The sequence below is a fragment of the Cryptomeria japonica genome, chromosome 9 (assembly GCF_030272615.1).
Source record: "Cryptomeria japonica chromosome 9, Sugi_1.0, whole genome shotgun sequence".
Lineage (NCBI taxonomy): Eukaryota > Viridiplantae > Streptophyta > Pinopsida > Cupressales > Cupressaceae > Cryptomeria > Cryptomeria japonica.
In genome coordinates, this window is record NC_081413.1 from 600874614 (window position 1) to 600887537 (window position 12924).

A 12924-nucleotide genomic window follows, 5' to 3' on the forward strand; every position below is an offset into this window, starting at 1 on the left:
CTCCAAATTGATATATTATTTTTCTACGTTCTCTCTTAAGAAATGATACTTGATAGGAATGTGCTTTGTCCTAGAGTACATAGTATGATTATAGTTGAATTTTTTAATGTAGTTTTGTTATAAAAAATATTGAGATTGGAATATTGTACTATATTATAATATTTTTCAATGCCTACTTCATGTAGAGAACCTTTGCACAACAAGACACTACTGTTACATGTACTTTTCTTATATTGTGAATACAAAAACATAAGCCCACTTCTTTCTTAACCTAGACACCAAAATTCTTTTAAGCAAGAATGCTCCTCTGCGTATGTTTCCTATCATCAGTGCTACCTACCCAGTTTGCATTTGTATATGTTACTAGAGTGAAGTCTTCCCTTTTGAGATGTGCTAGAAACCAAAGTCTAAAGTGTCATTTAGATATCTCAATATTATTTTAACTTCTTTCACATGAAGTGACCCTTTTAAATAATATTATTGGTTGTTACATAAGCCCTTTACTCAAAAGAAGAAAAAATAAAAGATTTAAAATGTTCTTTCCAACATGTAGCTATTTTATATTTTTTTCTTTCCTAAAGAGCTATTGAATGCCCACATGACTAAGTATTTTACATTATATAAAAATGTTACCCAATCTGCTATAAAATTTCATATTTCTCTTTTTGCAATTATATATAGTTAAAGCTGTAAATTAAAGAAAAACTTGTTCGTATAAAGGATAATGATTATGATTATGCAAAAAAAACAAATTGTATACAATATAATTGGATAGAAGGGATCAAATCAAGCTAGCCATGAATTAAATCAAGCCTGTCCATGCATTTAATAAACAAAAATTTGGTCGGTGATGTGACAAGTTTAAAAATATATGTCATGACGACCCAATTTAGATGAACAAGTTTTATATTAGATACTGACATTTTTCATGCTTAATGATATTATTCTAAATTTAACATTTTATGTGTATAGGACATTATGTTAATTTGATGATGACATTTTGTGATGATTAATTATTATGTTAGCTGATGTTTTCGATGACATTTGATGATAATTATGTGATGATTCTGTTAACGACATTATTTTATTTATGTTGTGAATTTATAAATGTCATGATGATTTGATGATTTTTGTCAAGTGCGAGGTGGATGAAGGGTCGACCATCGAAGGCAGACAAATAACCAAGGAGTCTCCTAGCTCATCAACAATAACCTAGAGAATGTGGCCTGTGCATATACACACACACGTGTAATAATTAAACAAATAAATTAAATTAATTAATAAAATGAAATTGGGAAGATAACATAATTAAAGTATAAAATATTAAATTAAAATTAAAATGTTAATAAGAGATTACAAATAAATGAATTAAAAATATTAAATTAATGACTTTTTAAAATTCAAACATGTTTTAAATTTAGCACATGGGTTTTAAATGGGAAGTAGAGTCGAACTAGTTGTTTCTTCCTATCAACTCTCAACTAACCTTTCCCTGGCTAACCAATCCAATCCAACTCTCGATCAATCTTCTTAACTGGCTAATCTAAATCAGTTCTCATCACTCCAACTACCAATCACTCCTAAATTTATCCAATCTAGATCCACTTTTCTTGGATCAGACCTTTAGAAATAATTATAAATACTAAGTCAGTTACTGTAGGAAGGTGGTCAAAGTTTTAGTCATTGTTTTTCTTTCTTCTTGTGCTGAATCTAAATTTTAACCATCATATTTTTTTTCGCCGAGTCAAAATTTTGTGGGAGGGGCTCGATTTAGTTAGCAGGTTGAATAGGAGATCATTTGGCTATCAAAGGAGGAGAGGGTGCTATTAATTTGGATAACAAAGAAGGAGAGGGTGTTGATGATCTTCTCTACTCACCATGCCTGTAATGCCCCGCCAGGAAACCCCGAAGGGATAAAACTAAAACACAAGAATAGAGTACAATTTTTTTAAAAAAAGAAGAAGTGAAAACAATATAATGATACATTGAGCTAACATTAAGTTTAGATTACACAACAAAAGACTTAACTAACACCTAAAGGGTTTCCCAACGTGATTACTTGGTTCAACACTAAACTCAACTCATGCTAATTAATCCAATTAAGTTGATTAACTTAATGACCTGATTATATTTAAACAATGGTTAAATTTATTCGATAAGTTAAAAATATAGATAACATGATTAAGGTCATCCATAGCAATTTAACCATATATTACGTCCAATCTTAAATTAAAACATATGTCATGCATCTAATTTCCATACATACTTTAATTGCATTAAAAGCTATGAATACTTTTCTCTTCACTAAACCTACAATCTTCATGATCCATAATATTGCATTTAAATATAACTTCATGCATGCATTTAAGATTAATATCTTCTAATCTACATTATACATTCTAACCATAATGGCATCCATACATGCAAAATAAAAAGGAACCAGATGAACACAAACACCACATAACACCAAATTGATATCAGAGTTCACCCCTAATGGGCTACATCTTCGGGTTAGCTCAACTGCAAGACCCCTCTGATAAATAATAGGGTGAAGAATACATAAGGTTCACATCCATTACAACTTGCCAATAAGGCATACATAAACAAATAATACATATGACCACACGGGTCAAAAGATACATGAATGATCCCAGAAGAAGGAAAAGGATCTATCTGAAACATGATAAGAAGCAAATACAAAAGAACAACTGGAGCACCCACGAAACCAAGTCCTTGCAACCCATCATAAGCAACCCATGGTCTAACGTGAATATTAGGTACTCTCAAAGGCATAAACAACCAGATATGACTCCACAACAGTGCTCCTAGTAAGACAACACAAACTGTACACTAGTGAACATAAGGGATGAGTGTCATCACATAGCTTGGTATAGCTACCTTGGCAGGTCTCCATAGGTCTCGACCCCATCCACTGGGTTACCCTAGCAACCTTTCCCGAACCTCCGGCCCATCCAAGTCTCATGTGGACCCAACACATCCTTTCGTGAAGACAAGGTTGTTGGTTTTCCATTTCAGGCCTTCTCACAGCATTCTAAGTCTGTACTAGCACTCATCCCATGCATGAGGCACAATTATCTTACTTAGTGTTTTTATCTACTAAACTTTCTAATAAACTATTAAGTTATCACTTATTTAGACACACTTTCGATGGGTTACCCTACTACCACTTTAGGCGCGACCCCCACTCGAAATCCACTCTCCCGTATGACACTAAACTGCAATCAAATGAAACTCCTAAAACCAAGATATACACAAGGACTAGCATACAGAGTTCAATACGGTAGGAATACCCACTTGGTCAAACAAGTCCTCACACAAGGTGTACTAACTGACGATTCTCTGACTAGAGACATGACCAACTACAGTCAACCAAATAGCAACATCCAACACTCACATAAAGGACATGACCATATACAAAACAATCACATGAAAATAGTCAATACTCGAGATCAAGGAAATAACTAGATACAAAATAACCATATGACAATATACAACACTCACAATCAAGGGCTTGCCATTTTTAATCAAATGCGAATACAGAAAATTAAACATGCATTGACATAAATCTGTAATGGCAATCATTATTCCATATTGCTTAAAAATACAAATCGGTCCAGTTTTCTAATTGATCTAAATCGATTACAATTTGTCTACTTTGTTAAGATACATGTCACCTATGGTTTACTAATTCAACTATAATATGATTTACATCATAAAATAATATAAATACTTCACAATGAATTTTCAAACCAAAAACCCATTGATATAACTATATTTATTGGTGTAAATAAATATTCATTATGGATATTATTACACTTTACTTAAGTTAACTTAAGATAATGCATTTCTTCGTAGTTTGGATTTGAGACACTTAGGGAAGTGTGCACATAGGGATAGAGCTTGTAGGAGAAATTCCACCTTTTGTGGTCTTGTTTTGTTGTTACACTCCACATTCGGTGGGTCATCCACCTCTTGTGGAATATTATATTATTTCTCCTACCTACCCTTGTTTCTCATTGAGACACATGTCATGATTGTGTGCTCGTACATCTATATGGCCTTGCCTATATAAGTAGGCCTATATTCATTGTATTGGAGAATCCAGTTGATCATTTTCATATTGATGAGAATATAGTTTGTTCTTGTCATTCTTTTGTCTCTATTTTAATACTTTTCATTGTGCCCTTGATCTTGGCAAAATCTCACATGGTATCAGAGCCATTGGGGCTTCATTGATTGGTTTTTGGAGACATCGTGGAAGGCTTCTATTTTCAGATTTGAGGGACTTCATTTTTTGGAGGCATCTTAGAGCATTTTCAACCTCACCATTGCGTCTGGGAGACCGGTTCCATAAAAATCGAGTATAAATTCAACCTATTTTGGCAAAAATCAATTTTTGGGTGTGGAGGAAATTTTCTGCCCAATTTAGGCGGTACAGTATGGAATTTTCGGATTTTTTTGAAAAAAATAAATTATTTTCCAGTTGGAAATTTTTTTTTGAAAAAAAATAAAAAAAATGAAAATTACTTTTGGCATCCATACCTTCTGCCCAGTCAGTAGCACACAGTCAACGCCCAGTCAGCAGCACCCAGTCAGTGCCTAGTCAGCATTTTCTTTGAAAATTTTTAGACCCCTCTCCATTGAGCAGTTTAGATTTTTGGGTCAACTTTGGAGGCCCATAGCTTGCTCAATTTGGCTTCTTTTTTGGTGCAATTTTTTTTTATTTGGGCTAATTTTTCGTGCTCTTCACAGTGGTGTGGTTATTTTTTGGTTTTGGTGCACAAGTTTTTTAAAATTTTCAGATTCTCTCAGCTGTACCTGTCCAATCCTCAATTTTGCAACTTCAAAGGCCTCATTTGAGCTCATACGACCTCCTTTTCAAGTGTCATTTTTTTGAAAGTGCATGTTTTTTCATCTACTTTCATAATCTATGATCAGATTTTAGAGATTTTAGGTAGAAATTGTACTTTCAAATATTGGTCTTATTTGGCCTATTTGGTACTTGTAAATTGCTTGGATCTTAGTTTAGATCTCTTGCATTATTAGTTTGAGTCTCTTTTGGCCTTATTAAGGTATTTGTAAAATTGAAATCAAAAATCCACTTTGCCATTTTTTGCAAGTGGCCCATTGTACATGCACTAAGTATAAATTGCCAAATCATCACTTTTGGGGTGGTTCTTTGATTGAGTGAATTTGGGGGGGTGTCTTGTGTGATTGTGCCTCTCTTTCCTTGTTCTCTTTCATTTTTGTTGCAATGAGTCCTCATAAATTTCCACCTTTAACTCCACATAATTATGCATCATGGAAAATTAAAGTATGGAGTAAATTAATGGAAAAAGGTCTCATGCATTACATAGATGGAACAATAGCAACACCACCTAATCCTAAGGCTGATCCTAATGCTCAGTTAGAATGGCTCACTAAGAATTGCATGGCTCTTGGAACTTTGCGCAAGTATGTATCAGATGACCTCATCTTTCATATTGAGAAGTGTACTACAATCAAAGATGCTTGGGATATGTTTCAAAAATTGTATGGTCAAGTTGATGAAATCAGAGGTTATAAGATTGACAATGAGCTCACCAACTTGGATCCCAAGAGTTTTGATACAATCCAAGATTATGTCACCAAAGCAAATGAGCTAAGAGCAAAGCTTAAGGATTGTGAAATTGACAAAAAGGATGCTCAGTTGATATTCAACTTGTTGGACACGCTTGCACCAAAATATGCAGCATTTGTGTCTAGCTTCCAAACTCATCGTTTGATAGTGGGGAGTTCCTATGTTATGCCTTCATTTGATGCTTTCATAGAAATGTTGATATTGGAACAATCTAAGTTGTTGAACATGGAGTTTCTCAAGTCTTCAAAGTCTAAGGCTTTGGTGGCTAATCAAGGGAATCAAGGAAGTCAAGGCAAAGATTCCAACAACAACAAGAAGCAATCTAAGTCACAGCCACAATAGGAGAAAGGACAATCATCCTCTCCATCACAAGGCGATTTTTCATCCTCTTCCAAGAAGGGGACACCACTTAAGAAGGATAAGCCAATTTGTGCATACTGCAAGAAGTATGGTCATGATGAGCATCGATGCCACACAAAGCAAGTTGATGAGTTAACTAATCTTCTTAAGAAACACAACATCAACTTGCCATCCACCTACACAAAGAAGGATTCATCTCCTTCCTCTTCCTCACAGTCTAGGGGAAAAGGGCAAGCATTTGTGGCTACAACAAATTCTTCACATCAGTGGATACTTGATTCAGGTGCCTCATATCACATGGGTTCTACAAAGGAGCAATTTTCTTCATTGGAGCCATCTAAGGTACTTCACATTTACATAGGTGATGATACACAAGTAGAGGTTGAAGGCAGAGGTTCAGTTGACATGGATGATGGAACATTTGAGAATGTTCTCTATGTTCCTAACTTGTCTACCAACCTTCTCTCTATCTACCAAATCACTCACTATGGGAATGGGAAAAAGGTTGAGTTTACACCAGATTCAATTGTGGTAAAGGAGCTTGATGATGATGCCTTGGTAGTAGTGGGACAAGTCAATGACAACTCAAGGCTTTATTCATTCTCCCACTTTGTGCCAAGTTCACCTTCTAGGGCCTTGCTTACTCATTCAAATTCAGAAAGTAAGCTATGGCATGAGCGGTTTGGTCACCTCAACTACTGCTATCTTTAGCAGCTCAGCACTAAAGACATGGTCACAGGTCTACCTCGAATCAGTTTTTCAGAGGGTGTATGTTCAGGTTGTTCCATGGGCAAGCATCCCAAGGAAAAGTTTGATATAGGGAAAGCTTGGAGAGCTTTGGAAGTTCTTCAACTTGTTCACAGCGATGTAGCAGGTCCATTTCTAGCATTTAGTAAGGCCCGCTATGTCCTCACCTTCATTGATGACTACTCCCACTTCACTTGGGTCTACTTTCTTATTCATAAGAGTGAAGTATTTGACAGATTTTAGGACTTCAAGACTCGTGTGGAGAAGCAATCCGAGAAAGTGGTGAAGATTCTTCACATAGATAATGGAAGGGAATATGTGAACAAAAGACTTGAGGATTTTTGTACATTTGAGGGGATTGATCTTCAACATTCTGTCGCATACACTCCACAGCAGAATGGAGTTGCAAAATGCAAGAATAGAACTCTCAAAGAAATGGCTAGTTGTATGATACATGCATGTTCTCTTGATCCTGCCTTTTAGGCCAAGGCTATCAGTTGTGCCACACACATCTAGAATTGGGTTCCTCACAAAGCTTTGCAAGGTATTACTCCTTTTGAGGCTTGGGCTAGTAGGAAACTGATTGTGAGACATTTCAAAGTCTTTGGGTGTCTAGCATTGGCTCGCATACCTCCACAGAAACGCAAGGCATTGGAACCTCAAAGTCGGCCTTGCATATTTGTTGGATATCCTGAGGGTGTTAAGGCATATAGATTGATGGATCCTAAGACACATGAGGTGTTCATTGAGAGGAGTGTTCACTTTGAGGAAATCTCTCCTAGCTTAGCCTCTCTACCTCCTCCACCTTCCTCCATTGTGGATAGTGATGCTAGTGATTCAGATGATGAGACTCCTTCAACTTCGACTCGCAGGGTTACACCTCCGCAGGGTCCACTTGCAGTTGAGGAGCCTCGTTCTCCACCTCCACCTAGACCTCATTGGGCTCGAAAAACACTTGAGTCTGCGGGTTCTCTTGTTGGGGATCCTTCAGATACACGAAGAACTCAATCACAACATCAGGATTTTCCACATGCATTCATTGCTATTGCTTCCGATCCACGGACATTTCGGGAAGCATTAGGGGTTCCTGAGTGGGACCAAGCTATGGAGGAAGAGTATAGTTCCTTGATGAGGAACAACACATGGGATTTAGTCCATCTCCCTAAGGGGAGAAAGATGGTTCGATGTAAGTGGATCTATTAGACCAAGTATGTTGCGGATGGTAGTGTGGATAAGTATAAGGCTCGGCTTGTTGCGAAAGGTTTCTCTTAGGTTGCAGATGCTAACTATACTAAGACCTTTGCACCCGTAGCCAAGATGAACTCCATTCGCTTGACACTTGCTATTGTTGCAGCTCATGGTTGGGTTGTACATCAGATGGATGTGAAGAGTTCTTTTCTTCATGGTGACCTTGATGAGGAGATTTATATGGAGCAGCTACAAGGTTTCATCCAAGATACTTCCTTGGTTTGTAGACTAAGGAAATCTCTCTATGGCCTTAAGCAGGCCCCCAGGGTTTGGTATGCCAAGATGGATTCCTTTCTTCTCTTAGCAGGGTTTACCAGGTGTCATTCTGATCTGAATGTCTATATTTTGCGACAGGATGACTCTCACTTGATCCTTGTGCTCTATGTTGATGATTTGATCATTATAGGGAGTACTGCATCCATCATTAGTAGGATCAAATCTACTTTGCATGACAAATTTTCTATGACTAACTTGGGTCTTTTGCACTACTTTCTCGGGATAGAGATTTCACAGTCATCTTCTGGGATTACACTATCACAGCCCAAGTATGCTATTGATCTACTTGCATGCTTTCATATGGTTGATTGTAAGCCTGCATTGACTCCCTTTCTTTCTGGAGTCAAGCTTGAGGCTCAATGTTCTTCTCCACCAGTTGATGCCACTTTGTATCGCAAGCTTGTGGGCAGTCTCATCTACTTGACCCATACACGCCCTGATATTTCATTTGTAGTTGGCATGGTTTCCTACTTCATGCAGGAACCACATGATCTTCATTGGAAATCTGCCAAATGCATCCTTCATTACATCCAGGGTACACATCACTATGGGATTCACTATGCACTAGGCACAGGACTTCGCTTGGTTGGTTACACAGACTCTGATTGGGCTAGTTATCTTGATGATCGTAAGTCTACTTTCGGTTACAGTTTTCACCTTGGTTTAGGCCCCATTTGTTGGCAGAGCAAGAAGTACCATGCTATTGCTCTTTCTTCGACTGAGGCTGAGTATCGAGGAGCTATTAATGCAGCAACTGAGACCATTTGGCTTCAGCAGATTCTCATAGAGTTTGGGTTCACCACTCCATGACCGATAGTTCTACATTGTGACAATCAGAGTGCTATTGCTATCTCGAAGAACCCGATCATATGCACTATATCCGAGAGTTGATTCAGGAGCAGGTCATTGATTTGCAGTATTGTCCTACAGCAGAGCAGGTTGCAGACATATTCACCAAACCTTTCATCGAGAGTAAGTTTCGACAGTTGTGAGCTCTCTTGGGGGTGCGGGATGTGTCATTAGGGGGGGTCAGCTGACTTCTCCTTCTTCTCTTATGGGGGGGACTTTTTCCTCTTTGAGGTTTTGTCCTTCTTCTTTGAGAGTCTTTTGTACTTTCATCTCTCTTTTGGGGGGGAGTTTTTTCCCACTGGGTTTTCTCCTTTTCTCTATTTGTGAGAGATTGCATTGCATGGTTTTGCTTGCATTTTCATATTGTACATGGGTACCTATCATGGCCTAGTAGCCGAGACCCATCTTGCATTGTTGACTTGAGTCTTCATTCCCCTAAGTTGCACTTAAGGGGGGGTGTTGGTGTAAATAAATATTCATTATGGATATTATTACACTTTACTTAAGTTAACTTAGGATAATGCATTTCTTCGTAGTTTGGATTTGTGACACTTAGGGAAGTGTGCACATAGGGATAGAGCTTGTAAGAGAAATTCCACCTTTTGTGGTCTTGTTTTGTTGTTACACTCCACATTTGGTGGGTCATCCACCTCTTGTGAAATATTATATTATTTCTCCTACCTACCCCTAGTATTTCTTACCTACCCTTGTTTCTCATTGAGCCACATGTCATGATTGTGTGCTTGTACATCCATATGGCCTTGCCTGTATAAGCAGGCCTATATTCATTGTATTGGAGAATCCAATTGATCATTTTCATATTGATGAGAATATAGTTTGTTCTTGTCATTCTTTTGTCTCTATTTTAATACTTTTCATTGTGCCCTTCATCTTGGCAAAATCTCACAATATTCATATGCTATACATACAAAGATATAATTTAATTTATATTTATTAACTAAAATTGATATTTATTTTTCCAATAAAATCATCATTTCCATTCTTTTTCGAAATAAATTTTCTAATCTCATCTTTTCCAAAATAAAAATACAGTTTCCAGAATATGGAAGTATAAATTTAAAAGAAACCATAATTGATAAACATTTTTCCAAATAAAACAATATTTCCTTGCAAATATACAAACTTAAATACTAATTAATATATATTTATATATATACATTAATTTATAATTTAATAATAATAAAAAATCCTATTAAAAAACTTTTTAAATTAAATAATATCAAAAAACTTAATTCATTAAATATATTCATTTTTTTTTGTTTTATTACAAAAAGGTAAATTATAAGGGTAGACCCACGTGGGCCTCCCTTTCCCCAAGGGAAGGTTTTGGTGGTGGTTGCTACCTTTGGTAGTGCTGCCACCAAATGGTACCAATTGCTACCCTTTGATTGCGCTACTACCATATGGTATTAGTTCGATACCCTTTGGTAGCACTGCTACCATATGGTAGCAGCCGCTACCAAGCGATAGTGCTGCTACCCTATGGTAGCAGAAGCTACCATCCCATGTGGTGGGGTATACCCTGCCACGTGGGGGTAAAATTATATATATATATATATATATATATATATATATATATATATATATATAAAATAAAACAAATACCCAATTTCTGAGTACTCTCAAATATTTTTCTGAGAACAATTTCTGGGAACATTTTCCAGAAATAAAATAATGATTTACATATATATATATATTTAAAAGAAAACACTAGTATGCCCCAAATACTCAGACTAGCAAAATTGTAAGCATTCTCCACTTCCATTCAACCAAGCACAAACATAGTTCTCAGTTTAAAACCTAAATTTGAATGCATTTATTTGGAATTTTAACAAAATTTTATTGGGAACAACCAACCCCAAATTTTGATTTTGAAATCAATTTGAGCAAGTAAGAGTCTGATTTGGAAGTGGGAAAAGGAAGCAAAGAGGGTTTTAATTCTGAAATTTAACTAAACTCTTATCATTCCATAAATCTAAAAGATTATCAAACCAAACCACATACAGATTTCTTCCAAAACAAATCAGTAAATTTCTTGAAAACAAAGAAAATTAACGTGAATCCTACCTCCATGTGCAATCTTGGAAGTGATTTGATGAAGAGCCCAACCTACAAGCTCAAGAATTTCTTCTGTAGTACCCCTGCCCTAATCAATTTCTAATCTCGGTTTGACCTTGGTTAGTTTATCATGTTATAATATTTTAGTTAGATGTTTTGATTTTGTGTGTACCTGTTAATGTGGTTTTCGCACCAATTCGTATGCAAGTTTATTAGTTTTCCTATTTTGTGTTATTAATCTCGGGCTAACACTTTCGTTAAGTATATATATGTATGCATGTATGACTTTTGGTTGTAGGAGTTTTCAGGTATAGTACCGCATGGGTGCGAGGTTCATCTCCACCTAGATTCATAGGTTTGAGTTTATCTCTATGGCCTTAGGGTTTGGATTAGGTGGTCGTAAGACCTTCGTTTGACCCTAGTCATGCTCAAGTAAGTGTCGTTAGTCATCGTTGGTAGTCCCTTTGATTGGGTATGCAGGTCGTCTGTCTATATGACCTTCTTGGGTTGCGTGTTTGGGTGTGGTTAAATTGAGTAATTAATCCTTAATATTTAATTTGATTTTATGTGTGTTTACGCATTAGTAATTAAGGGACTAAATTGAATAGGTTCCCTTTATGCGAGTAATCATTAATTAGAATTGCTCAATTCAAATTGGTAGCAAGTTTGACTAAATGATTAATTTATTCTGCTTACGCTTTTGGAAAGGAAAGATTTAAATTTAATTGAAATAGAATTAATTTAATCTCTTTGCCTTTTAAAAATGGAAAGGTTGATTTTAGTTATTTAAAAAAAAAAATCAATTCTAATTAGAAAAACAAGTTTTATATTTATATTTAATATAGTTTTGAAAGAATGAATTTGAAGATTTTATTTTAATCAAAAATATTTTACCCTCATTAAATAATTTGAAATATAAATGATAGTTTTCTTAAAATTAAGAAAATTAGAAATTAATTGAGGAAGAGGCATTTTGATTTTTATAAATTCGAAATAAATTGTGTAAAAGTATTTTAAATTCAAAAATAAGAATTTTTGGGTGGTATTTTAATAAAAATATTTTAAATGCTAAAAAGAAATTTTTGGTCAATATTTTTCCCATATAACCTAGGGTTGGAAAATATTTTTAAAAAAAAAGATTTTTTGGAAAAATAAGGTCCGGAGAGATATTTTGGAAGATGTTCTGGAGGAATTTTGGGAAAAAAAGAAGATTTCTGGAAGAGAAGAATGGATCTAGAGCCTGGAGGTTGGGCTCTGCAACAAATCTCATCCAGGATTACTTAATGAGGTAGGATTCTTAATGGTTTCCTTTCCTGCAAAAAAAAATTGTTGTTTGATTTTGAAATGTATGTGTTTGTTATCGAAAGATCTCCCAGATTAATTTATGGATTGAAGTTGGGTTTGGGGTTTCAAAACCATGCATAATAGCTTGTGTTCTTGCAAAGTAGGTTAAATCATGGGTGAGAAAAGTTTCATTTTGCCCAGATATGGGCTTTGTTTGAAGAAAATTGCTTGTGGGTCTAGTTATTCATCAAATTTTAAGTATTCAATAACCTGTGACTTTCCAAAAAAATAATATTATATTCTCTGTGTGCGACTGTGTTTTTAATCATCTCTGGGGTTTATGTTTTTAAATTTGTTTTGTTTTTATTAAATAAAATTTAAAATCAATTTTTTTTTTTTTAAGGCAGAATTTTTGGGTTTTGGAGGGGGGGAGCCGAAGC